General features: G+C 43.4%; 1 long non-coding RNA gene and 1 other non-coding gene across 3 annotated transcripts; both read right to left on the reverse strand.

The window, feature by feature from the left end:
- Nucleotides 1-11,348: 11,348 nt before the first annotated feature.
- LOC120954791 (uncharacterized) lies at nt 11,349-12,159 on the reverse strand. Of its 2 annotated transcripts, none has more exons than XR_005751732.2 (3): nt 11,915-12,159; nt 11,746-11,843; nt 11,349-11,659 (listed from the first exon to the last, which is right to left on the reverse strand). It is a non-coding gene; the product is annotated as an uncharacterized LOC120954791 (long non-coding RNA). The 2 variants fall into 2 exon arrangements; XR_005751731.2 differs by having other exon boundaries at nt 11,746-11,849; nt 11,915-12,158.
- An 11,287-nt stretch (nt 12,160-23,446) lies between these two features.
- On the reverse strand, nt 23,447-23,565 carry LOC120960242 (5S ribosomal RNA). The gene has a single exon (XR_005752299.1). It is a non-coding gene; the product is annotated as a 5S ribosomal RNA (ribosomal RNA).
- Between the last annotated feature and the right edge of the window lie 361 nt (nt 23,566-23,926).

A 23,926-nucleotide genomic window follows, 5' to 3' on the forward strand; every position in this document is an offset into this window, starting at 1 on the left:
CTCTTTAGCATATCATACACCTGTGTCCAGCTACGTTCGAATCGCAAACCGCCTGCTTCGAATCGCTTGCCACTACGATTGAATGCGTGCATCCACAGTTGAATTGCGTGCCAGTACGGTTGAATCGCGTTCCACTATGGTTGAATCGTGTACCACTACGATCGAATCGTGTGCCGCTACCATTGGATTTCTGAAAGGTAGAGTATAGCAAGCCTTGTGTTTACGTTTGAAAGCTGCTTCCTTCTTCGCCGACGGCATTTTGTTTGTAAAATACTAATAAAAAGGAATTCTCTGATTATAGGCAAACCCAACGAATATTGGTTGAAACCACGAATATTTGTTGATTTTACCATCAAAACAACGAACACTGAATATTAGTTGAAAATAAGGATTTCACCATCAACAAGGGACCATGATATTCGTTGATAACAAGGATTTTACGTGTAATCAGTGAATATTTACCTTTTATTAGAATTTTACAAACAAATTACCATTGGCGAAGAAGGAAGCAATTTTCAAACGTAAACAAACTGTATGCTATACTCTTCACCGCGCGGCCATAAGAGGTGAAATATACAGCGAAATGAACTATTTGACAGGTAAAATATCTGACAGCTGCTGCTAAAGAGTTGGGGGATATAAAACATCCGCTTTCGAAAATCTCTTAAAATGATAGCTGGCATCGCGGAAGAAATGGTTTAAAATTAACAGTCGTTATAAATTAACCAGAGTTGTCAAAAAATGCTAGAATTTGGCATCGCGAACGTATTAAGTTCATTTGTTAATTTTAACGGCTGGTCCTATGCCGCCGTTTTACAAACGACTGTCAAGAGCGTATGTGATACAAATTAACAGTCGTTTAATTATACTGCTCTATTTTTTCACAGTGTTTGCCTATATGCGTTATCAAGCAGTCGTTAACTGTTTTGACGATCGTTTATTTTAACAGGAATGAACAACAAATGAACTGATTTAAACCAGAATGAACTTTAAACGACTGTTAAAATGTGTTTATTTATTCGCAATGCCGGCTGATATCTTCTTAAGCAGAACATTCCCAAAATGAATGAAATTGTTGAATGAAAATTAGCAAAATACTTAACATTGAAGTTCTTTATTGGATTTAGTTACAATTTTGTGCACGTTATTTGTTTATATTGCACATTGCCTGGTTGCTGTGATGCATTATCTGACAGATGTTTCATCTGTCAAATAGTTCATTTCGCTGTGTCTTTCACCTCAAGTAGTAGCGCAATCTGAAATCCAATGGTAGCGGCACATGATTAGATCGTAGTGGCTTATGATTCTACCGTAGTGGAACGCGATTCAACTGTATTGGCGCGCGATTCAACCATGGATGCTCGCATTTGATCTTAGTAGCATGCGATTCGGAGCAGGTGGTTTGCGATTCGAACGTAGCTGGAAACAGGTGTAAATTGAGATGAAAAAAATTGCTTTAAGATAAATCGATATCTACGAGATTAAATTTTTAAATTACAAGTAAATAACAGATTTAATTTTTTTCATTATTGCACTATGGTTTATGAATTTTTTCTGAAAGTATGAAGTTCATAAACACCCTTAAAGCATTCAATTAGAGTAAAATTTTCAATAAGTGAAATATATATATATATAGAAGGCATAGAAAATATATATCAATAAATTAAATATATGAAGAATAATTATTACCTATGCAATCCCTGTTTCCGGCCATTTTGAATAAAAATTAGTTTGGGTCCAAGGATCTGTTTTAAAGCGATTAATGAGGTTAATAAATACTTTTATACATTTCAATATCCTGTTTTACCAATAGCTGGACAAAAAAATTAGTTATCTTTTTTTAAACATTAATCCTTTTTTTATGTTTTATATTCGTTCTTTTTGGCACAACAACCGCTGCTGATCAAGGCCTGCCCTGTACGCACTAGTGAAGTGAGCTTGGCTTTCAGTGACTTTTTGTTACCGTAGCAGGAGAGTCCGTCCTACGTATGGGGACACGGTCTATTTGGGGCTTGAACCCATGACGGATATGTTGTTAAGTCGTTCGAGTTGACGACTGTACTACCAGACCGACTCATGCAGGCACCTGCTTGAAAAATAGCAAAACAAGGTGGTGTTACATTTATTCCAAGGTGCATTAAAGAGATCAGGTGGTGGAATCTAGAAATAAAGTGTATGTAGAGCAGGTTCTCTCGTAGCATGTTTTTTATAACCAAATTTGGACTTCACATGTTTTTATAACCAAATTTGAACTTCACTTTTTGACAAGACGGGTGAGCATTTTTGCTCAAACGAGCTTTCTGGAGGCTTGACGAATACACAAAACACTCTTAAAATCTCCATTCAGAAACAGAAGCGATAAAAATCAGGCTTCTAAATTCATAGACCTTGGGATAAGCCCACCTGTATGTTATACCCACTTAGATAGCTGCTCGAAAACTGCTATTCAATGAAAACAGCTGACAGGGTGAAATTTCAGCCTACGAACATAAACCGGAAAGGGCCCCATCGTTAACAGGCTGATAAGTCCCCGGTCTGACACATAGATGGCGCCGCTAGTATTAAATGCATATTATTTTTATATAGTACCTACCTTCAAATGATTCGTGTCAAAATTTGACGTCTGTATGTCAATTAGTTTGTGAGACAGAGCGTCTTTTGTCAAGCAACTTTTGTTATTTTGTTGTTCCATCAAGACAACACACCGTGCCACAAGTCATTGAGAACGATGGCAAAAATTCATGAACTGGCCTTCGAATTGCTTCCCCACCCACCGTATTCTCCAGGTTTGGCCCCCAGCGACTTTTTTTTGTTCTGAGACCTCAAAAGGATGCTCGCAGGGAAAAAATTTGGCTGCAATGAAGAGGTGGTCGCCGAAACTGAGGCCTATTTTGAGGTAAAACCGAAAGAGTACTACCAAACCGGGAACTTATCAGCTGTTAGTATATTCCAGATATTAGAAATTATAGTCATTACTAACAAGCGTTAGTATACGGTTGGCATTGGGTTTTTTATGGTTACTTCAAATATTGGCCTGATTTTTTTTCGCACCAGCATAGCTTTCGTTTTAGTTACGGTGGTTTTCGATGCCTGGTACTCGAGCCTTGGTCTCACGTCATAGTGTAACGTAGAAGATTGATGATTTTATATAAATGAAATGAACTAACAGGCATTGATGTATCTGTATTACAGAGTATTTGGAATTTGAGAAAATTTATATGATAGTTTTTTTTTTCAATTTAATACATGACAAAAATGAATCAAATTAACGTTAAAGTGAATTTTCTTGAATGCCGCATGCTATATAATAAATATGCATATTTGTAGAAATGTAAGATATAACTGATAACACGTATGTATACGTTCTACATGCTAATGCTATTGCTATTAATGAATTGCTAATAATATGTATCTTAACTGAAATGTAAATTATTCGTAAAATTGTTTTTATATCCAGTTCTCTAATGTGCTTTTTTCTTTTCTTTTTCTATTTAGCGAGGCGAAATATCAAATTTTCAATATTTGATGCATTTAAATTCTCTAGCTGGGCGTTCATATAATGACTTAATGCAGTACCCTGTATTTCCTTGGATTCTAGCCAATTATGATTCCGAATTTTTAGATTTGAGTGAACCTTCAAATTTTCGGGATCTTTCAAAACCGATGGGAGCTCAAACGCAGGAACGATTGGAACAGTATTTAAAACGATTTAAAGATTGGGACGATCCACAAGGTGATACTCCGCCATATCATTATGGAACGCATTACAGCTCAGCTATGATCGTGTGTTCGTATTTGATTCGTCTTGAACCGTTTACACAACATTTCTTACGATTACAAGGAGGCCATTTTGATTTGGCCGATCGAATGTTTCACAGTGTTAAAGAAGCGTGGCTCTCAGCTTCAAGACAAAACATGGCAGATGTAAAAGAATTAATTCCTGAATTCTATTATCTTCCTGAGTTTTTGGAAAATTCAAATCGTTTTGATCTTGGAACAAAGCAAAATGGAGACATTTTAAATCATATTGTTCTTCCACCATGGGCCAAAAATGATCATCGAGAATTCATTCGTATGCATCGAGAAGCTCTTGAATGTGATTATGTGAGTCGTCACTTACATTTGGTAAGATTCTTACAGTAATTTCAATTATTCTTTCATATATGTTTGATAGTAAATCTTGATGTGTCGTTATGTTTTTTTTTTCAGTGGATTGATCTCATTTTTGGGCACAAACAGCAAGGACAGGCAGCAATAGATGCAGTGAACGTATTCCATCATTTATTTTATGAAGGGAATGTTGATATTTACAGGTATGGTGAGTCAATTAAATCAATCAACGTGTAAAGATAAGTACGGGAACATCGGTTCAATGCTGTTGTTTTTATTATTTCACCAATATCGTAATAAAATTGCAGTTTATTACTGCTTTCTAACGACTAAAAAGTAAATCACGGAAGTTAGTGGTAGACTGATCTCGTATTGTTCTAATGTAGTTAAGATCAACATTACTGCTTGCAATATGTACGAATTAAAGTATAACGCGGTTTTTGTCGATTTTTTATTCCTTTTTTGTCTTCTTTTGACAGCAACAACATTGATTAAACTAAACGAAATATTAGCCGGCATCGCACAGTCGTTTAAAGTTCATTTTAGTTTAACCGAGTTTATTTGTTGTTCATTCCTGTTAAAATAAACGACCGTCAAAACAGTTAACGACTGCTAGATATCGCATATAGGCATATACGGGGAAAAAATTCGAGCAGTATAATTAAACGACTGTTAATTTGTATCGCATACGCTCTTGACAGTCGTTTGTTTAACGGCGGTTTGTTTAACGGTCGTTAAAATTAACAAATGAACTCAATGCGATCGCGATGCCAAATTCTAGCAATTTTTAACAACTCTGGTTAATTTATAACGAATGTTAATTTTAAACCAATTATTTCGCGATACCAGCTATTATGGCACATGAATAGTTGTTTATTGAACTTTTATATCCAATAAGGGTGCCCTTTCCGTAAGTTCGTAGGCTGAAATTTCAGCCTGTCAGTTGTTTGCATTGTGTACCAGTTTTCGAACAACTATCTAAGTGGGTATAATTTACAGGTGGGCTTATCCTAAGGTTATGAATTTAGAAGGCTAATTTTTATCACTTCTGTTTCTGAATGAAGATTTTAAGAGAGTTTTGAGTGTTCGTCAAGCCTCCAGAAAGCTCGTTTGAGCAAAAGTTTTCACGCATTCTGTCAAAAAGTAATATTCCGATTTGGTTACAAAAACAAGCTATGAGACCACCTGAAATACATACACTTTGTTGGGATTCCATCTGGGGATGGATCTTTAATCCACCTTGGGATAAATGTAATAACCACCCCGCTGTGCAAAGCGACGGAAGGCGTTATGGCGTTCTGAGAATTTTATCATGCCTTCCTTTTCTCTCCAACGGCAAATTTGTCGAGCAGCTCGTCGAGCTGCCCGTCCCTGGCTCCGCCTCATACCCCTCGCCTGAGCGCGCTGTCGAAGGTTTGAATGTGGTGGTGCGTCAGACGGCCAATCGCTGTCAGCCGTCGTCCGTGCTTTTTCCCTCCATAGCGCTATCTCTTTCTCGCGTGTGGACAATGCTCATGAGTTGCTGTGGCGCTTAAAAAACCGTTTATACACATTGCGGCGATGAAGTTGCATTTTTACAAATCAAACCAAAAAAGCGCAATGAGTTCAATCGATGCAATGTAAAAATGACTACGGAATCGCTAGCGCACGATAGAGGGTTTGCTGTGCAACGCGCAGAACCCTAATTCGCATTAACACATTCAGCCCGGCGCTGATTTTCATCAACTTTTCATTCCGTCGGTATCTAGAGCGCAAGCTAAGCTTTTGCTTTCGTCTGTTGTGGATTACATAGATATGCTAAGCATCCTGCGCATGTTTGTGAGTGTGCGTGTGTATGCAAAACTGTCGCCAAATGTAATTTCTTCCAGAATGTTATGATCCATCGGTCAAAGAAAGGAGGGTGTTCATGAAAGGCGGAAAGACGAATTGAGGCCCCTGAGGAGGGGGTAGTGGCACACAGCTGTTGGGAGATTGAACAGTATACTTAAATTGCCGGCAGGAAGGGGGGTGGCCATGGGACCCCTACGATCATCGGTCACAGGCCCTAAAATTGTTGTCGCCATGGTGGGAGGGGAGGTGCAAATGGTTCTCCAGCCACGGAGCCCTAAAGACCATCTTTCCGGGGGCCCTTGTCGCTAATAATCTGTCCACTTGTAGACATACGGCATACTACAGACTAGAGATCTTCGGAGACCGCCTAGTCCGCCTACCGTTAGATCCACCGCTGGTTCATGACGGTGTTTTTTTTATCGTGGAGGTGCATCCTTCCCCCTGCCTGCAGCGTATGCATCGAGCAGGAGACAGTGTGGCAGTATGCAAGTTGCACGCTGGATAGGAGTGGGCCCGCGACACCGCCATCATTCCGCACATCTGTATGCCCGTCGTGGGTTCTAACCACGTATGAACCGTTCGTCGCAGCAAGAACTGACTATCCGGCTACGTGGTACTCAAGTCCTGAAAAGGCCGGCATGACCGCGTAGGCCATTACGCCAATAATAATAATAATAATAATAAGAAGAAGAACTTAGCATAGCAGTCCACACTCGGGGAAGGTTTTTGTTTTGACTTTGGTGCTGCCGGGTCTACTGCTGTGACGCGACAAATGCACGGAATGCATTCGACCAAAACATGAACCTACCGATCCGAACCCATTCCAAGGCATTGCCGGTCAATCGGCGTCATGATAACTACTCCAAACCAACAAGCCATCAGATTCTGGACGGACAGGTGCAGCACCATACGCGCACCGTAATAAACAAATCCAGAATCCTCTTTTGTATGGATTCAATTCAAAATGTTGTTTCCACTTGCGTCCGCTAGCTGAATTAGAAATAAATGTGCATCAAATCACACGCACGTTTGCTTTGATCGTGTGTCTTTTTAATACCCCCAACAGCAGAGCCGATCGCAAGGATGCCAATGCCAATGGTTGTGTTGTCTCTCAGGTAGCGAGATCGAAAATGCGTGGTATTTTGTAGACGCAGCGGATGAAAATGTACGCATCAGAATCAAATAGTTTTGGGGTTTCCAAACGCACGCACACACACAAACACACAAACACGCGCGCGCAAACTCACACACACACACACACAAACACGCGCGCGCGCGCACACATGCATGAACGCGCGCACGCCAGCACGCACGCACGCACGCACACACACACGTACGCGCGCCCGCGAGCATGAAAGCGCGCACGCCAGCACGCACCCACGAAAGCGCGCTCGCAAGCACGCACCCCCGAAGTCGCGCAAGCACGCACTCCCCCCCCCCCCCACTAGACCACCCCCCCCCCCTCCCTCCACGCATGATCGATTACGGCTACCTTATCGGTAGAACGGTTGGTTCAGCTTTCTTGTAGCATCCTCATCCCTAGCGCCGGGCGGGGTGGGGGATCGCGACATGATAGAGTGAACGATCACTTTCCCCGCGCTGTGTGCGTGCGTGTGTGTGTCGAGACCCAAAAACTCGAAACAGATTTCGGCAAATTAAAAAAAAAATATAACCACTATACACTGTACTACATGATGCATAGAAGGTCGTTGAAGCATCAAACATGTTCAAATTAAAAAATATTAGATTAGTGTTAGACGTTCTCCTACGCTTGTTTTAAATAGGCTTCTTCACCCTCAACTGGCAGGGGCATCGAATGGTCTCATCAGCAGCGGCACGAAATAAAATTAACCATCAATACACCGATAACACTTTGAATCCCAATCCAGCTTCTCCCGCATCGTCCCAAGGTCACACACAAATTAACACTTTGACTGCCAGCCTGACGTCACAGTTTTTGAGTGAGCACGTAGCGCATGGCAAGAGAGCGATGAGAGCGACAGTTTCTCGTGCGATTGTTATCACTCTTTTATTTCATTGCGATAAGCGGCGTAGCACATGTCGTTCTCGTTCTCTCTTTCCTACCTCATTCGTTCTCAAGAGAGTCACTGAGCGTCAGATGCAAAGCTGAACGGTGAGCAAAACCGTCATGCGAATTTATATGACACGGCGCTTAAAGTGTTAATAAATGCTAACACCCACCAATAACAATACACAACCGCAATGCACATATATGAACCAACGCATACACCACAACAACCAATCAGCTGGCGGCGGAATGCACGGGCTGAAGCGCAAGTGAGGCAAGGCAGGGAGAGGGAGGGAGAAGAAGCGGACGAAAAAATAGGCGCCAATTTTTTAAAATATTTTAGACCGTTGTTTTGCTCCGCCGCCATAAATAGTTCGTCCATTTCGCCAGAAGATGGCGCTAAACTTGCTCGACCCAGCGCAGAAATCGCTGAAGAACAGCGCGGGAGACCAGGCCAAATCTGCGCTGACCAGCGCAGATTTTGGTGCATTTTCTGCGCTGGAAACTGCTCGAATTTGCGCAGCGGGCACCTTGTCTTCCATTTTTCGAGCAGGTACTCGAATCTAATTCTAGTTTTGAGGCTAGAATAATCTAAACTGAACTCCAACTGTCAAACTCCATGCAAAAAACTGACTAGAAACGTGAAGGGCTCCAATATCAATATAAGGTGGCAGTAAATCACCTAGTCATGCAATCATTAATACCAGTTATAAATTTCAGAATTTATTATTACGCTCCTATAATGTTTGTCTAATTCGTTCACCCCGGCACTAATTTTCATAAATTTTCCGTTAACTCGGCATTTGCGATGCAAGCAATTGATTTTGAAACAAATTTACATGCAGCGAGATTAAATTTCTTTTGCTATAATTTCAGCTGTACTCTGTTCATCAATACTGTATGTTAATGTAGTATGAGCTAGTATGTTAATGGTAATGTTAATGAGTATGTTAATACATAAGTACGCTATCATACAGCAAGTTATGTTTGTTATTCAACTTTAATTAGAAGTAGTGCAATACGGGGTTAACCAAGTCACTTTGCGATGTGATCTGCACAATTAATCTTACTTGAGACGTATTTCTATTCTGATGCGCTACTTCATTTGGCCCGAAATAATTTTCTATTCCGCCGCATTCATTTTCATCCATTATATGAAGTTTTTTTCACTAGGAATGTTAGCTGGAGCCGTCCGCGATGTTTATATTAGTTTTTAATTAAATTTTTGGAGTTTTAGTGCTGATTTGTAATACAATTATTTTGTTTAACAAAAAAAGAATAACGAATCATGCAATGCAATGGTACAGCAGTGCTGATACAACCATAGTTGCTTTGATGTCTTAGTTTGGTAATAGCTTCAGGCCAGCGGGTGTATCGGTCATCGATCGTGAGGTAGTAGTAGTTGCCGTTGCTGATGGGAAATGGGTCTATGATATCGATGTTTATGTGGCTGAACCTGTCTTGCGTAGCCGGGTACGGTACGTGTGGGTTTTTCATGTGTCTGCCCACCTTTATGCGTTGGCATGCCAAGCAGTTTCTGGCGAATTCTTGTGCGTCTCTTTTGACATCCAGTCAAACAAATCACTCTGTCATTAATTTGGCAGCGGCTCTCGCTCCAGGGTGGTTAGGGTCGTATAGGATATGTTGTAGCTGATTCCAGAATGATTTGGTAATGTACGGGCGAATTATTCCACCAAGGTATATAGACATTTTGTGCTTCATGGGATCGGCGTTTTTTGCCGTTGAGTATGTCGGTGATCTCAGGGTCTTTGGTTTTCTCTTCTGCGAAACGTTCAAAATGGATCGCAGGTGACTCGTGCACAATTTTGATTCGTGAGAGTAGGTCGGCGGCAGTCAGTGGAGAATTTCCCAGTAAAGTCAAGTTGTCTGACTCAACGCGGCGAGGTGATGTCGTGAGTCTGGCGAAATGCGAAAGTTAGAGATTTGTGGTCCGTGTAGATACAGATTTCGCAACCATCCCATCATTTTTCGTCACACGCACACACCTCTACACGCGCGGCGGTTTGCTGTCCAATATCTAGAGAGAGAAGACAGGGCATCTCGCTTTGGCACACAGAAAAATCTCTGAAAAACTTCGGCTCTGCTACTTGGGAGTCTAGCTGCTTCACACTCTTTATTCTCTTCTTTTTGCAGTTCCCACAAGAGGATTCAAACATGTGTTCTCACATACTTACATACACACACACGGTGATTGGAAGCCTGGCGCGGCTGTTTACAATTTTGTCTTTTCTTCTTCCCTCTTCACACCGCGCTGGAGCCCGTGGTGGTGCGCGTGTTCAGCCTGCTTAGTTCAGGAAAGATGTCATCAGATTTGGTGCGCCTCAACCGCGGTGTTGTATGAAGGCTGTTGATGAAAATACACAATTAATAGACACACCTTGTTGAAAATATTATACTTGATTTGAAGATGTGACGAACTTACCTTTGTGCTTGAGGATCAATTGAACATTGAACGCCTGTGCACACAGTGTTGAAGAGGTTTGGAGAACAGCTAGTCGTAGCAGCACACATCTGAAACTTGTAAAGTGCAATGTTTTAATTAGACTAAAGGTCACATATCACTAGACACTTAGAAAAAGACACTTACCCAAACTATTTTATGATAAAAATTCGTCCTGCGATAGAGCAGAAAGAACACCGCGGATGGTGCAGTACGGGAAAGTGTTTTACGCAGGAAAAATAGTTCACGCAGCACACAAACACACACTCTCATGTCCACGGTTCAGAGCACACTGAAGTCGCTCTTTGGCTTGGATGGAAAAGAGCAAACCCCAGATGAGTGCGATGGAAGGAAATGACTTGTGTTCAACAGGGATGGGTAGAATCAAACACACGAAGTGTACAGGAGAATTCTCTTCGTGTGGCAAGAGAGAATTGACTAACATCCTGATGAGCGAGAACGCAACAATCGTTGTAGAATGTAGAAATAGGATAGGAGAAAAAAGCTTCGGTTGCTACTTGGGCTCGTTCATCATTTTTTTTCGTTTTTTCGCTTGAGCCACTCGATTTCGGTCTTCGCTGATTTTGGCAGCGCACGAAGGGGTTTCGGTTTCAACTTCCAACAACAACAACCACACGACGGGGCTTGTGGATACTCACGAAGAGAAAATCACTCAAAAGCCCAGTCCGCAAAAGCCGAAGTTTTGTATGGGATCGTGTCGTACACATATGGCCCCACTTACGTACCCACTTGCAGTAGAAGTGTAAATATGGTTTCACGCACACATAGACACATTCGACCCGAACGATCGCGTTCACACATACTATAACGCTCCGATTTATTCTGCATCTCACGCATACCAATGTGTTTGCTCCACCCCCTTTTCGGATTGCTTATAGAAATGATGAGGCACACATGTTTACTTTTGCTGTATGCACACATTCGCATGCGGTTTATTCCACACTTTTTCTTTCCCTTCCAACACGTGCTTTGGCATACTCACACTGTGGAGACGGCAGAACGGTCTCCCCCTTCCAAATTTACCGTTCTTCCTCCTCTCGATCTTTTTTCTTCTTACCGCGTACGGGGTACCATCAGAGCTGCGCGCTGGCTTTAGTTTTTTCTCCTCTCGTTCTTCCTTTCTCCTACCGCTCCCGGGGGCTGCGCGCGTTTCGACAGGTTCTTAGCGCAATCCAGTGCGTTGTTTTGTGGCTGAGTTGTGCTGAACGCTGTCAATAAAAATGAACCAATAATTAATGCATGTAGTACGTATTACTTTGGATAGTTTTACGTATATGATGAGAGCAACACTTACCTTAATATTTTAAAACTGGAAAACAATTTCTTTCCGTCACCTACTATAAAGATTGTTGATGATGCCAACAGGTAGGCGTTGATGAATGGCGCATGCACCTGTAACTTTGAAGACGATAAGCATTAGTTAAATTAGTACATTGAAGCACATATGAGATCAAGAAACTTACCTCAACAATTTGCTAGGATAAATCATTCCACAATGGAAGAAGAAGCAACACTGCGCAAAACGTAAACAAGGAAAGTAGGGGACACAAGAAATCGCACATCACTCCCGCACATCCTTCCACAACGAAAGTTCTGGGCAGACTGAGGATGCCTAACTCCCAGATGAGTGCGATAGCAGAAAAAATCATGGTAGATCGAGAGAGATGGGTAGACTCGATGTAGCGCAATCCAACGGTAGATGCATGTGTGTGTGTGACCAACAAAAGACTTCAGACCCCGCTCCTCGCGTTTTTCATCCATAATTTTTCGTCACACGCACACACCTCTACACGCGCAGCGGTTTGCTGTCCAAAATCTAGAGAGAGAAGACAGGGCATCTCGCTTTGGCACACAGAAAAATCTCTGAAAAACTTCGGCTCTGCTACTTGGGCAGCGAAGAACGAAATCGAGTGGCTCAAGCGAAAAAACGAAAACAAAATGACGAACGAGTGTGCTGTGACAATAACACACGCACAAGGCGACACCCGAAATCTGGTGCGATACCGGCTTTCAGTGGAGCAAGTACACACTTGCACACATTTGGCCACACCAGCGCTCTGTTCTAGTGCAGGTAGTTTTCTGCAGTCCACGGTGATACTACACACAGCCACGCACTTGGCGATACACGCTGTGTGGTGGACGTTCAGAATTCAGTGGTGTAAATACACACATGCATACACTTGGCGACACACGCTCTGCTGTGCGGTGAGATTTGTGTTCTGTGTCCAGTGGTGCAAATACACACACACACGCACTTGGCTACACACGCAGTACGGCGCGGTTGGCTTGGCAGAAGCGCATACACACATTCACGCAGTAGGCTTTACTTTCAGTCCAGTGAGGTTGGTGCTTGTGTGGTGTTTCAGCTCTTGGTGGTCAGCGGATAAACCCCGTAAAAATGGAGATCATTCTAATTTAAGGTAAGTAAAAGTGATTAAAATTATCAATCAACATCCCCCCTTCTAATTCATATCATTTTTCTTCCATTTCATGTGTGTTTCACGGCGAACGGAGACAACAAAACCTGTGGCAGTGTCGTGGTGTTGGAGATGGTGGCCCGTACAGTGCAGCGAGAAGAACTAGGCGCGACAGCGATGTGGAGCAGAAAGTGCTGTGCTGATTTTAATTTTTCTTTGTGCGAGTGTAAAAAGTGTTTTTTTATTATGTGCGTTAATTTAGAATTAAGTGCAGTGATTATTGTGCATGTGTTGTGTGTTTTTTTTTTGTATTCTATGTTGGTTCGATATCCAATAAATCGAATCATGTTGATATAATGGTCCGCACTGTATCATTTTGGAAAGAAATCCTGGCAAAAAAGGGGGAGGGGGCTATTTTAACGAAGGGTCGTACCGAACCCCGTTCGAGTTTTGCTTCGGCTTCGGGTTTGCTTCGGCTTCGGGACCCGACGGATCGGTTGAATAATTTCGCCAACTCAGCTTCAAAGCCAGCTTCAATCTCAGCGGATCTCTGAGTGCTGGTGACCGGTGGGGAAAGGTCTATATAAAATCTTCGGCTTTTGACAGTTGGGATGCCTTCTGCAGGTTGACCTTATAAAAGATGGCCTTTCTTTCCTAATGCATTGTAAAGTGCTGCAAGAAAGGTAGTGGGTAACGGTCGTGAATTGTTTTCGCGTTGAGAGTCCTGTAGTCGCCACAGGGCCGCCACGTCAAGTATGCCTTTTTTGTCATTTGCAGCGGACTGGCCCAGATGCTGTTGACGAGAAACTCGAACTCGGCACGAGCTGCAGCATATTTTTCGGGGGACAACCTGCGCGGCCGTGTGAAGGTTGGTTGTCCCGTAGTCTCTATGCGATGCTTGACGTTGGAATGCAGGTGTGTTCCAAGTGCGGTCAGCGCAGTCAATCCAAGGAACTCCCTCACCAAGTGGCGATTGATGAGGTTGAATCGCACATTTTTACGGTGTTTTACGGGATCAGGAACACCCGGCAATCGTATGTTGGTTAGGATGTCTACGAGCATTTGTCGCGCATTTGTTCACTAAAAGGTAGAAAATGCTGGAGAAAATCGACTTCTGTTATTGCGGTACCAATGTCTGCGATCACAAAGATCCACAGAAAGGCGCTTCGAAGAGCAAGATCCAATGTGCAGAGTTACTCTCCACACACTTGGATAGGTGTGCTGTTAGCGGCAAACAGTTTCATGGTCGATGGTTAGCAAGGGATGGAGCTGTGCTGTCGAGGTATTACGGAGATAACGGAGCTGTGCTGTCGGTGAGCGAGCCCTTGAGCGTTCACGAGCTTGATTCTGGTTCATGAGAGTTTCTAAGCATTGACTGAGCTCGGCTAATTGTCGTGAAATGCGGTTGACCTCCTCATTCCGTGCCTCGGCGATGGTTTGGTACGGACCTGTGCGATTGTACATAGCGAAGGAATCTACCACTGAATCGGCCACCTTAACTGTTTCGTTGGCGTTCTGGGAGGAAGCAATCACGGACTAAACGTAGGGTGGCAGCCGGCCGGTGCAAAGATCGATCAACATGGAGGCGATTATCGCACCGTTTGCTGTTCGCCGCTTCTCGGCTAATAGTTGCGAAGGTTTGCGGTCGCCTATGCTCATTTCAGATAAGAAACGGTGCAGACGGCTTCACTGAGACTCTTCGAAATGTTGTATTATGGCTTTCTTCGTAGATTCGTAGCGGTCGGTATTAGATACGCTGTCGAGAATTGGGCGCAACTCGGGAAGAATTCGCGTGGAGATCTGCGCTTTCTGTATGTTAAACGTTTTAAATATTCCAGGCGTCGAACTAGTTTGACGGAAAAATATTCCAGGCGTCAAACCAGTTCTCCAAGGCGTAGAAGAATGTATGAATGTCGCCAGTATCCTGTTCGAGTGCTTGAGACGCATGGCATTTACGGTCTCTACTTGAAACTTCAGGAAGTCGGTAGTGGCGACACGAGCGAGGGGGATTATATCAATTAGGTATGGACTCGGAGCGGGGAGCCCAGCTGCGAGGCTGGCGGCCACCGCGAGGCTGATGGCAACTGCAGGGCTGGCGACCGCCTCTGCACCTTGTTGCGGTCTACGCTGCATCCGCATCAGGGTCAAAAGTGAATAAAAGAGTGGATCTTACCTTAATTATTCACGTAACCAGATTGTTATCATTTCGGTCGGTTGGAATGAAATCGCTTCAGAATCATCGTGCGTCGTCTTTCTTCCCGGGTGCAGAAAATTTACGGTGAAAATGGCGGACACAATGATTGCGTCGTCTTGCTTGTCGGCTGGATGCACACGGTTCCCCTCTTGATGGTTGAAGAGGTGCGCACGTTGGCTGGGTACCGCTGTACGGTACAACGTTGGCTGCGTACACAAGGGACTACGGGCAGCGGCGCTTCTCTCTCGGGCGTGGACGATGCACAGTGGGCAACGGCCATACAAACGCCGGGATGAAAATCAATTCCTCGTGCTATTGCAGTTTTTCTTCATTCAATACCAATGCTATTACTATACAGGGCAGTCCTATACTAAAATCGTCAAGACAGCAAAACAATCTTAATAATTACCGCTCACAACATTGCATTATTGTGTAATACTTTACAGCATCAACAATTATTGTTAAGAATTCAAACAAAGGCGGAGTAAGTTCCGTACTAAAACCGATTTTTTAAATTTTACGCGCTAAAAAAGCCGAGTGTTTCATGGTTAGTTTTGAAAAGAGCTGATTCCGGTCTTACGACCTTTTTTAAACTGTTTTTCTCTGTTCAGCTTTGTTTCTTATGCCTGTTTGTTTCAAATGCCCGTTTATGACAGGTAGTTCGATACTCGTGGTGTACGGCTCATACAACAACACGTCAAAATCGCTCGTGCTATTTTCAAGAAAAAGTTCAATAATTTTCGGGGTCGCAGATGGTCGCAGCTAACTTTAACGTCAATACGTAGGAAAAATGTTGATCTTTCCTATGATATACGACACACGAGTGAAATCGAGTCGAATCATAAAAAAAATCACTCTCCAAAATGAAAATATCCAAAAATTCGGCAGTGATGTTTGGTTTTCAATCATTTATGAACTTTAAAAACAAGTTTTTGCCAAATATTCTGATTTAACATCAAAGTATGACAAAAAGCCTTTCCAACGACGAATTAATTATTAAAATCCAAGCATCATATACTAAAATATGATGGTTTATGTTCGGTCGAAAAATTGCTCAAATTTGGGACAAAAAACACAAAGTTTACACTTTGATGGCCTATATCTCAGTAAGTTTAAGATAAAAACGTGAAATATTTTGGTTTGAACTAAGTTTAAGTATCTATTTTAAGAAAATGATTATGGTGTTAACCTGCGATGAAGTTGGTTTTTCGATTTTTATACAGGCGTTTGCCCAATGTGCGATGGTAGCGGCTCGCGTCCGAGCGAGAAAACCGCGATGGCGGTGATGTGTCACGGCTGGGTAATTTGCGTGCGCAACTCAACGTTGGTGTCTTCCTACTCGTTCGCATCCGTGGGTAGAAGTGCACACAAACAAAAAAAACTAGTAGCACGATATGCAGGAACAGCTCGCGGTGCGGTGATCGGTTTCGAGGAGACCACCAGTAAGATTGTGGTTCGTCGAATGCAGGAACGCTTCGTGTAGCTATTGATGTACTAACACGGCGTTGCTGCGTTTTTCGTAGACATCTACTTGTTGTCCTGAGTGTAACGAAAAGCTTGTGAGGAGTAGTGCACACACGTACGAATTCACGCGGCGATGGTTGCGGATCATGTCGGAGTCTCCAGTTTTAGGGGCGCCACAAAATGTGTTCCATACTTTTTTAAATAAACGCAACACGCTTTGCGAACTACGTACGTTTAAAAAATCATTTAACCGAGACAACCAAGTAATGCTTGGTTGAGAGTTGTTGGAGTAGAGAGTGTGCTTAGCATGCTATCGGATAATTGAGGCGGTGAATCGTGCTATCACTGATTTTCTCGCTGTAGTTCGCCCGTCGAACATTTTTTAGTCTGTGGTTCTATGTTTGTGCTCCAGATGGAACTCTGGTCGCTACAAAGCAGTGGGCTTGGATGAAACCCTCCGTGAAATATACTTTTAACCGTCATGTGTACAACCCCCTACATGGGTAAATTTCGCAAATAATTCGCAAAATAACTTTGAATTAAAAAATTATATAGACTTCAAATTTTTAAAATGCTTCAGAAAAGATGTCTTCTACCCATGTGTAAAAAGTAAAAAATATCAAATATGTTTAAATATTATTTTGAATTATTTAAGTTTATATACCATTCACATGTACAACCGCCTACGCGGATAGGCTATACAACTTGAATGGAAGAATTATGTTTTTCGTGGGTAAAAGCGTATATATTTTGAACTACTTGTTAGATTTGAATGAAAATTGTCTTATAGGATCACAATAATGTTTTATAACATATCGTTGTACAATTAGAATTTTAAAACTCCTATCAATATTTTTTTTCCATAAAAAATGTGCTGTAACTCCAACACCCCAACCGGCCTTGCCGCATGTTTTAAGATGATGCTTATGCCTTTTTCTTTTCTTTTAAATGTTGTATTACAGTGTAACCATATATTGAAATTAACACTGAAATCACCTCTTTTAAAATGATACCAACCACTACAAGCAAACGAAATAGAAAGGGTGGAAAGTTAACACACACATTCATACTTTTGTCATAGTGTTACTGCCGAATAGGGATGGGTGTTTTGGAGCGCACCAATGGCTGCGAAGTCGGCTCTGCACTCACGGCTTCAGAGCCGGATCCACACCAACAGCTCCAGAGCCAGATCTGCACCAACATCTCCGGAGCTGGCTCCGTACCAACAGCCCCGGAGCCGGCGACGATTCAATGGCTCCGGAGCCGGCGGTGAATCAACGGCTCCGGACCAACGGCTCTGGACTAACGTTTCAATAGAGACGGCATTGTATAATAGCCTAAAAAACGAATCTATCTTCTTCTAAGCGTAGAAGCTAACACCCGATGTGATTGTGTGATTGTTGAACGATGTTCAAAACTTATCGATTTTTTTATAAATTAATTTAAAACATTATTTACTAAGCTATTTACGGATCATTCCGATTAAAACTTTATTGAAAAGGATTTTTTTAGCAATCTGTTAAAACCAACTTCGGAGCCGTGAGTGCGGAGTCGTTGGTGCGGAGTCGGCTCCGGAGCCACTGGAGCAGGGTCAGCTTGGGAGCCGTGGGTGCGGGGCCATGGGTGCAGAGCCGTCTCCGTTGTGTTGGAGTGGAGGAGGTTCCGAAGTTGTCTGGAGCCGGTCGAAGCCGGTTTTTAATAAAACATGATGATCGATCGTCAACATGAAGTTTTATACAACAATTGAAAAATGTATAAAACTTTTGAAAGGCGTAAGTAAAACTTAGAAAAAAACTAATCATCCACTTAAACATGCGGCCTGGCCAGTGATGGTGGTGGATTTAGAACATATTTTTGACTGAAAAATATCTTGATAGGATTTTTAATGTTCTAATTTTACTATGATATGTTATGAAACATTATTATGAACCTTTAAGACAGATTTCATTCAAATCTTACAGGAAATTCAAAAGATATACTCTTTTAACCACGAAAAACATTATTGTTCCATACAAAATGTATGGCCTACCCGGGTAGGCGGTTGTACGATTACGTAAAGGTTTTTGGTCGTACACATGACGTTTAAGAGGGACGTTTTATTTCTCGGCACTTAAAAATTGTCTTAGTTTTAAGATTCTCTTTTGCTCCTGATGTTTACTACTGAACTTGTTGTAGTAGTGACGTTCTGAAGGGAAAAAAAGTTTGGAGAGATACGCACGAACCGAGATTTTCGTGGTACCGTGAAAATCGTGTATGTACTGTCAATTTTATAATAAAATCTGACAGGCGAAATAATTGTCGTTCGTGTCCTAGGTCTTTTTGATCGATCACGGACAGGTTTTATTGTTCCTATTGCTGTATATATTACATCCCCTATCCTCACCCACTCCCTTTCCTCTTGTCCCGCGAGGGGTCTATGAGGTAGGGCTTTTACTGCTTCTCGGAGCCTCTTTTTTCCGTGCGTCAGGCACCTAACACATATTTATATCCCCCTTCTTGCCCTTTCATATGCATGGTGTCCTCATTGCCGCTCAGGATGCGGAGATTGTCCTTTCGGCTATACTTTGGTCCTCCCTAGAGCCTGTGGCCTCGGGCTCTGTAGTCTCTTTTGCCGTTCGTACCTTGTCGAGATGCCTTAACCAATGTTCCTTGTACCTACGGGATTACTCGACCATCACTGTGGCTGGGTATTTGCCGATGCTCTTCAACTGCCAGTAACTGCCTGCGATAGCGCTCCCCAAGAGATCGGACTTCTGCTCGCCTTCCTACCGCTTTGGGTGGAGATGACGGTTTAGTAGTGCCGTCATGGCAGTTCACTTGTGTGTGTATTACATTAATAATAATTCTTTGATAGTTCGAAACAAAATAAAGCAAAATGATTTTTAGACAAAACTAAAGAAAACAAAAATACAAATCTATCCAACCAAATTACAACGGGACACTGACGTGTCTGAAGGAGCTTCCGATTTTTTATTGTGTCACCGATTAGCGAGAGAAAATTTCGGCTTCTGTAGCCGCTGCTGACTCTGCCGCTGTAAGTCCTCCCTGAATGGGGTTGGTGGAGTAGACACCCTTACTGATAGCTGTTACATGTTGGGTGACGTCTGAAAGCTCGACTACCTCTTGCTGTTGCGGTATATGTTGACTGTTCCTGCGCTGTGGTCATACCTGCTCTCTGCGTTCTGGCTGGGCGAGCAATGGGGAAGTAATCTGATTCGCAGCGATCCTGCTCCATTTTTCTTGACTTTGAAGGAGATGGAACTGCAGTGTTTCAGGCGTAATCGCGTCAGTGTTGGCTTCACCAAGCAACTATTGTCTGATTTCCGCAAATCTGGGGCACTCAAACATTCCGTGCTCGGCAGTCTCCGGAACATCCGGACACCTGATGCAATCTGGCGACGGTGTGAACCCCATCCGACACAAGTCGTCACGGAAAAAGCCATGACCGCACAAAACCTGATACAGATGGAAGTTAACTTCTCCGTGTCTTCGGGAATGCCATGCCGCGATGTCGGGGATGACACGATGTGTCCATCGCACGAATCTGGTGGCATCAGCTTGACTTGCATCCGCGTCCCATTCTTCCTGTCACCTTTGCATGGTGTTGATGTGCTCCTCTGATCGAAGTGACCCTGCCGAGAGGAGGGACTCCTCCGGCCTCTTGTTGCCGTTGGTAACATCGAGCGTCTTCTTGTACCTTCAGACGAATAGGTATCATGCTGGCTAGCACAACTGCTGTAACGTACCGTCCGCAATGCGCTTGACATTTTTATTGCACAATGTTTTTGCACCCTTTGCAGCATCCTCCGGCATTCCTGAGTCTTGGTAGCTTCATGCCAAACGGGCGCGGCATAAAGAAGGATGGAGTCTACAACGAATGCCAGAAGACGTCGTTTCGCACACTTGGGGCCACTGTGGTTGCGCATAAGTTACCCAAGCGCCTTAGCTGTTCGAAGCGCTTTTGTCGTGCAATACTCGACATGCGGCTTCCAAGACAATTGGTTGTCGATCACGACCCCCAGGGTAGCGAACACTACTGGGTGGTTCTCCACTCCACTCCATTGATGACCACAGGAATGTTTATATTGCCCTGCCTTTTGCTCAAAATTGTAACCAGCTGGCGCCGTCCAAGACCGAGTGATTTTTCATCGAGTGGTTAACCGCGGATACGGCTTCTTCTGCTCGCTGCGAAGCCGCTTCAGGAGAAATTCCCGGAACTAATAACAACAGATCATCGGCAAAGGCTATGATTTCCGCTCCTTCAGGCAACTCTAGGTCCAGCACACTATCATACATGACATTCCACAATGTGGGGCCCAATATGTGGAACGCCTGCAGACAAATTTCACGTTACAGGGCCATCATCGGTGTCAAAAACGAGTTGCCGATCAGTCACCCAATGCTGCAGCAACTTTTGTAGTAGAGCAGGGACTCCTTTGGATCTCAACGCCATTGCTATCGATTTCCAACTCGCCGTATTAAATGCTTTCCGCACATCCAAGGAAACCACCATCAAACAGCGCATGTTTCGTCCGTTTGTTCTATTAAAAGATTTCGCGGTTCCTCCAGTTTGAACTACTCTCAGGATTGCTTGCACCGTCGATTTTCCCCGATACAAGCCGTACTGGTTTGGGGAAAGATGGGAAGTCTCACCGTTCTCAAGAAACTCATTTAGAAGGTTCAGAATAAGGCGTTCTAGCACTTTTCCAAGCCCATTAAACAATTGAAGAGGCCTGAAGGATGAAGATTCTCCCGGTGACTTCTCGGGTTTCTGCAGTAGCACCAAACGCTGAATTTTCCATTGAGCCGGGAAGTCACCACGATCGAAGCAGCCTTGATAGATATAACGAAACACTGTATGTTTTTTGATGGCAGTCTTGAGAGCGATATTAGGAATTCCGTCCAGCCCCGGTACCTTTCTCGAGCACATATTGTCATCTATACGTTCCAGCTCTAAATCCGTCACTGGTCGGATACGATTAGGTTCGGAAGAGGTTTCTGTAGGCATGGGCCAATCGAATGAATCGTGGTCAGGAAACAGGTGAGTGACTATGCGCTCCAGCACTTCGCGATCCAATTCGGGAGGAGTGCGACTACCGCGCAAGTGAGAGGTAACGACCTGATAACCCGAACCATACACGTTCGCATTAACCTCGTCTATTAGCTGTTGAAATAGCTGCGCCTTGGTGGTAGTTATGGCACGTTTCAGCTCACTTCGCCTCTCTTGATGAATTTCCGATGCCGCTGCTCTCTCATCAGGGTCCACACGCGAATGGACATTGTCACTAGCCTCTTTGCAGAGCTAACGTAATTGTGCTATCTCTGGCGTCCACCAATATATCTGAGGTTTTGTTTGATAGTAGGATGTCGATGAACTGGCGCGTCGGGTGAGACGCTGAGGAGCTTCTTTCACTCTACACATGGTGTATAACACCTTTAGGCGCAGTCCAATTATTCGTTTTGCATGAGCCAGAGGCAAGCGAACTCGTGCCTTCTGGGTACCATCTGACAGCTGCCATAATCTACATTCGTTATGATGACCTCAGTCATCTGGGTGAGTACACGGACTGAGCCATCACCTCGAAGAACTCCTTGTATGTGTGCCATCGCATCAGAACTGTCAATGCTACGAGCCACTTTCATGCGTAGATTGAGCTTGGCTGTACGACAATCAATATGCAATTTGTCGTTCATCTCCTCCATTTCAGGTGCTTCGCGTATTTGTTTGTACACCTGTTACCACATTTTACCTGTTAGTGATGTTACCTCAATTATGTCTTGCCGGCTCGGACGCGTCATCTGAGGTCGATGTTGCGTACCATGCTGCTGACCGGGAACTTTGTTAAGGTTTATGCACGCTTTGTTGAGGTTTATGCACGCTTTGTTGATACTGCGTAGATTCCCGCTCGTTCCGGCGATTGTCAGACCGACGTGACTTGCGTCGAGTCACCTCGCGCCAAATACCATCTGATTCTACGAATTAGTGACCTCCTATACTGACTTTGAGTCAGCGTCGCCTGGCGAGATATAGACGCTGTGTCCCCATTTGCCACTACCGATGCTATAGAGGGCTGCGGTGCAATCTTCACCGCCTCTGCGATATGGAAGCAGAAGGAATGCTCCCTGCAGTTGTTGTAGCTAACTTCATTACCATTAATTGGGCCAGGAGTTTCGTATTCTCCTCACGGATTAGTGCCATGTCACGCCGGTACTCCTCACGATGTCTGATGGCTTCTTCTTTATCATGACGTGCCTCTTCCTTGGTTTCTCGAGATTCTTTCATCATAATGCTAATTTGAGCTTGTAGTTCCTGTAAAAGCACAGTTAGCTGCATCTTATCCTCTTTCTCTGCTGCTAGCGCCAGCTGTAAGTCTTCCACTGTCTTGGAGACTACGGAGCCAGCGTTCCCAGTGGCCATTGGAACGCGTAGTGTTGGTTTTCCAGAAGCAGCCAACTGCTTCCCCACGTTTGTTTTTGGTGTATCCGCTGACATGCTCCGAGTCAATTGCGCATTCTGCATTTGAGATGAAAAACTCATCTTTACCACCAAAACTTGCCCCCCTTTGTGAAAAAAGATTAACTGCCTTCAGCTGTTGTGTGGCTGTCATTTCGATGTGTGTGGATAAAATTCGCGGAGTGTAGCAGCACCCTAATCTGTCGTATGACACTGGGTCGAGTGTAAACGCACCTTAAGTACGCAAAGGGTTAAACAGACGCCACTCTTTTTACTTTGAATTTCTTCGTTTTTAAAGCGGTTTTCTCACAATTTCAACAAATTTGGTGATTAGCTGTTGTTATCTTATAAATTGTCTATCTTCTTGCGTCTTTTTACAACAAAATTTGGAAGACAAATACGGAGCTCATCTGCCTGAACTGTTGACACTTCACCCCTTTGGGAACGTCCATCAAAAAGGTGAAGATGCCAACGCCACACGGTTTTCCCAAGTGGTCACCCAATAAAATACTAGCCATGCCCGATGTTGCTTAACTTCGGTGATCGGAAGAGAACCGGTGTTTTCAACATGGTATGGTCGTTGATTGAAAGTATCGGGATGAAATATTTGTAATAGTTTCAATTCTAAATTCCAATGTGCACCATTTGTACAGAAGCAAATGAGATTTGAGTAATGGTCGATGGTGTTGATACACGTGTATCTGACCACAAGACCTTTCATATTGATTTTTGTTCGGAAAGTTAGAAGGGCATATATGTAATGATTAAATGAAACTTGTCGATACACATTGCAAGAAAAGGACAGCAATATAATGATGAGTAGTAATACGCCATCTGTTGAGCAAACCAGAGCAGTTATGGAGCTTTCAGTTTTTTTCTATGTATGGGGCCTTCACGATTCTAGTTAGTTTTTTATATGGAGTTTGACAGTTGGAGGCTGAAATCA

The sequence above is a fragment of the Anopheles coluzzii genome, chromosome 3 (assembly GCF_943734685.1).
Source record: "Anopheles coluzzii chromosome 3, AcolN3, whole genome shotgun sequence".
Classification (NCBI taxonomy): Eukaryota; Metazoa; Arthropoda; class Insecta; order Diptera; family Culicidae; genus Anopheles; species Anopheles coluzzii.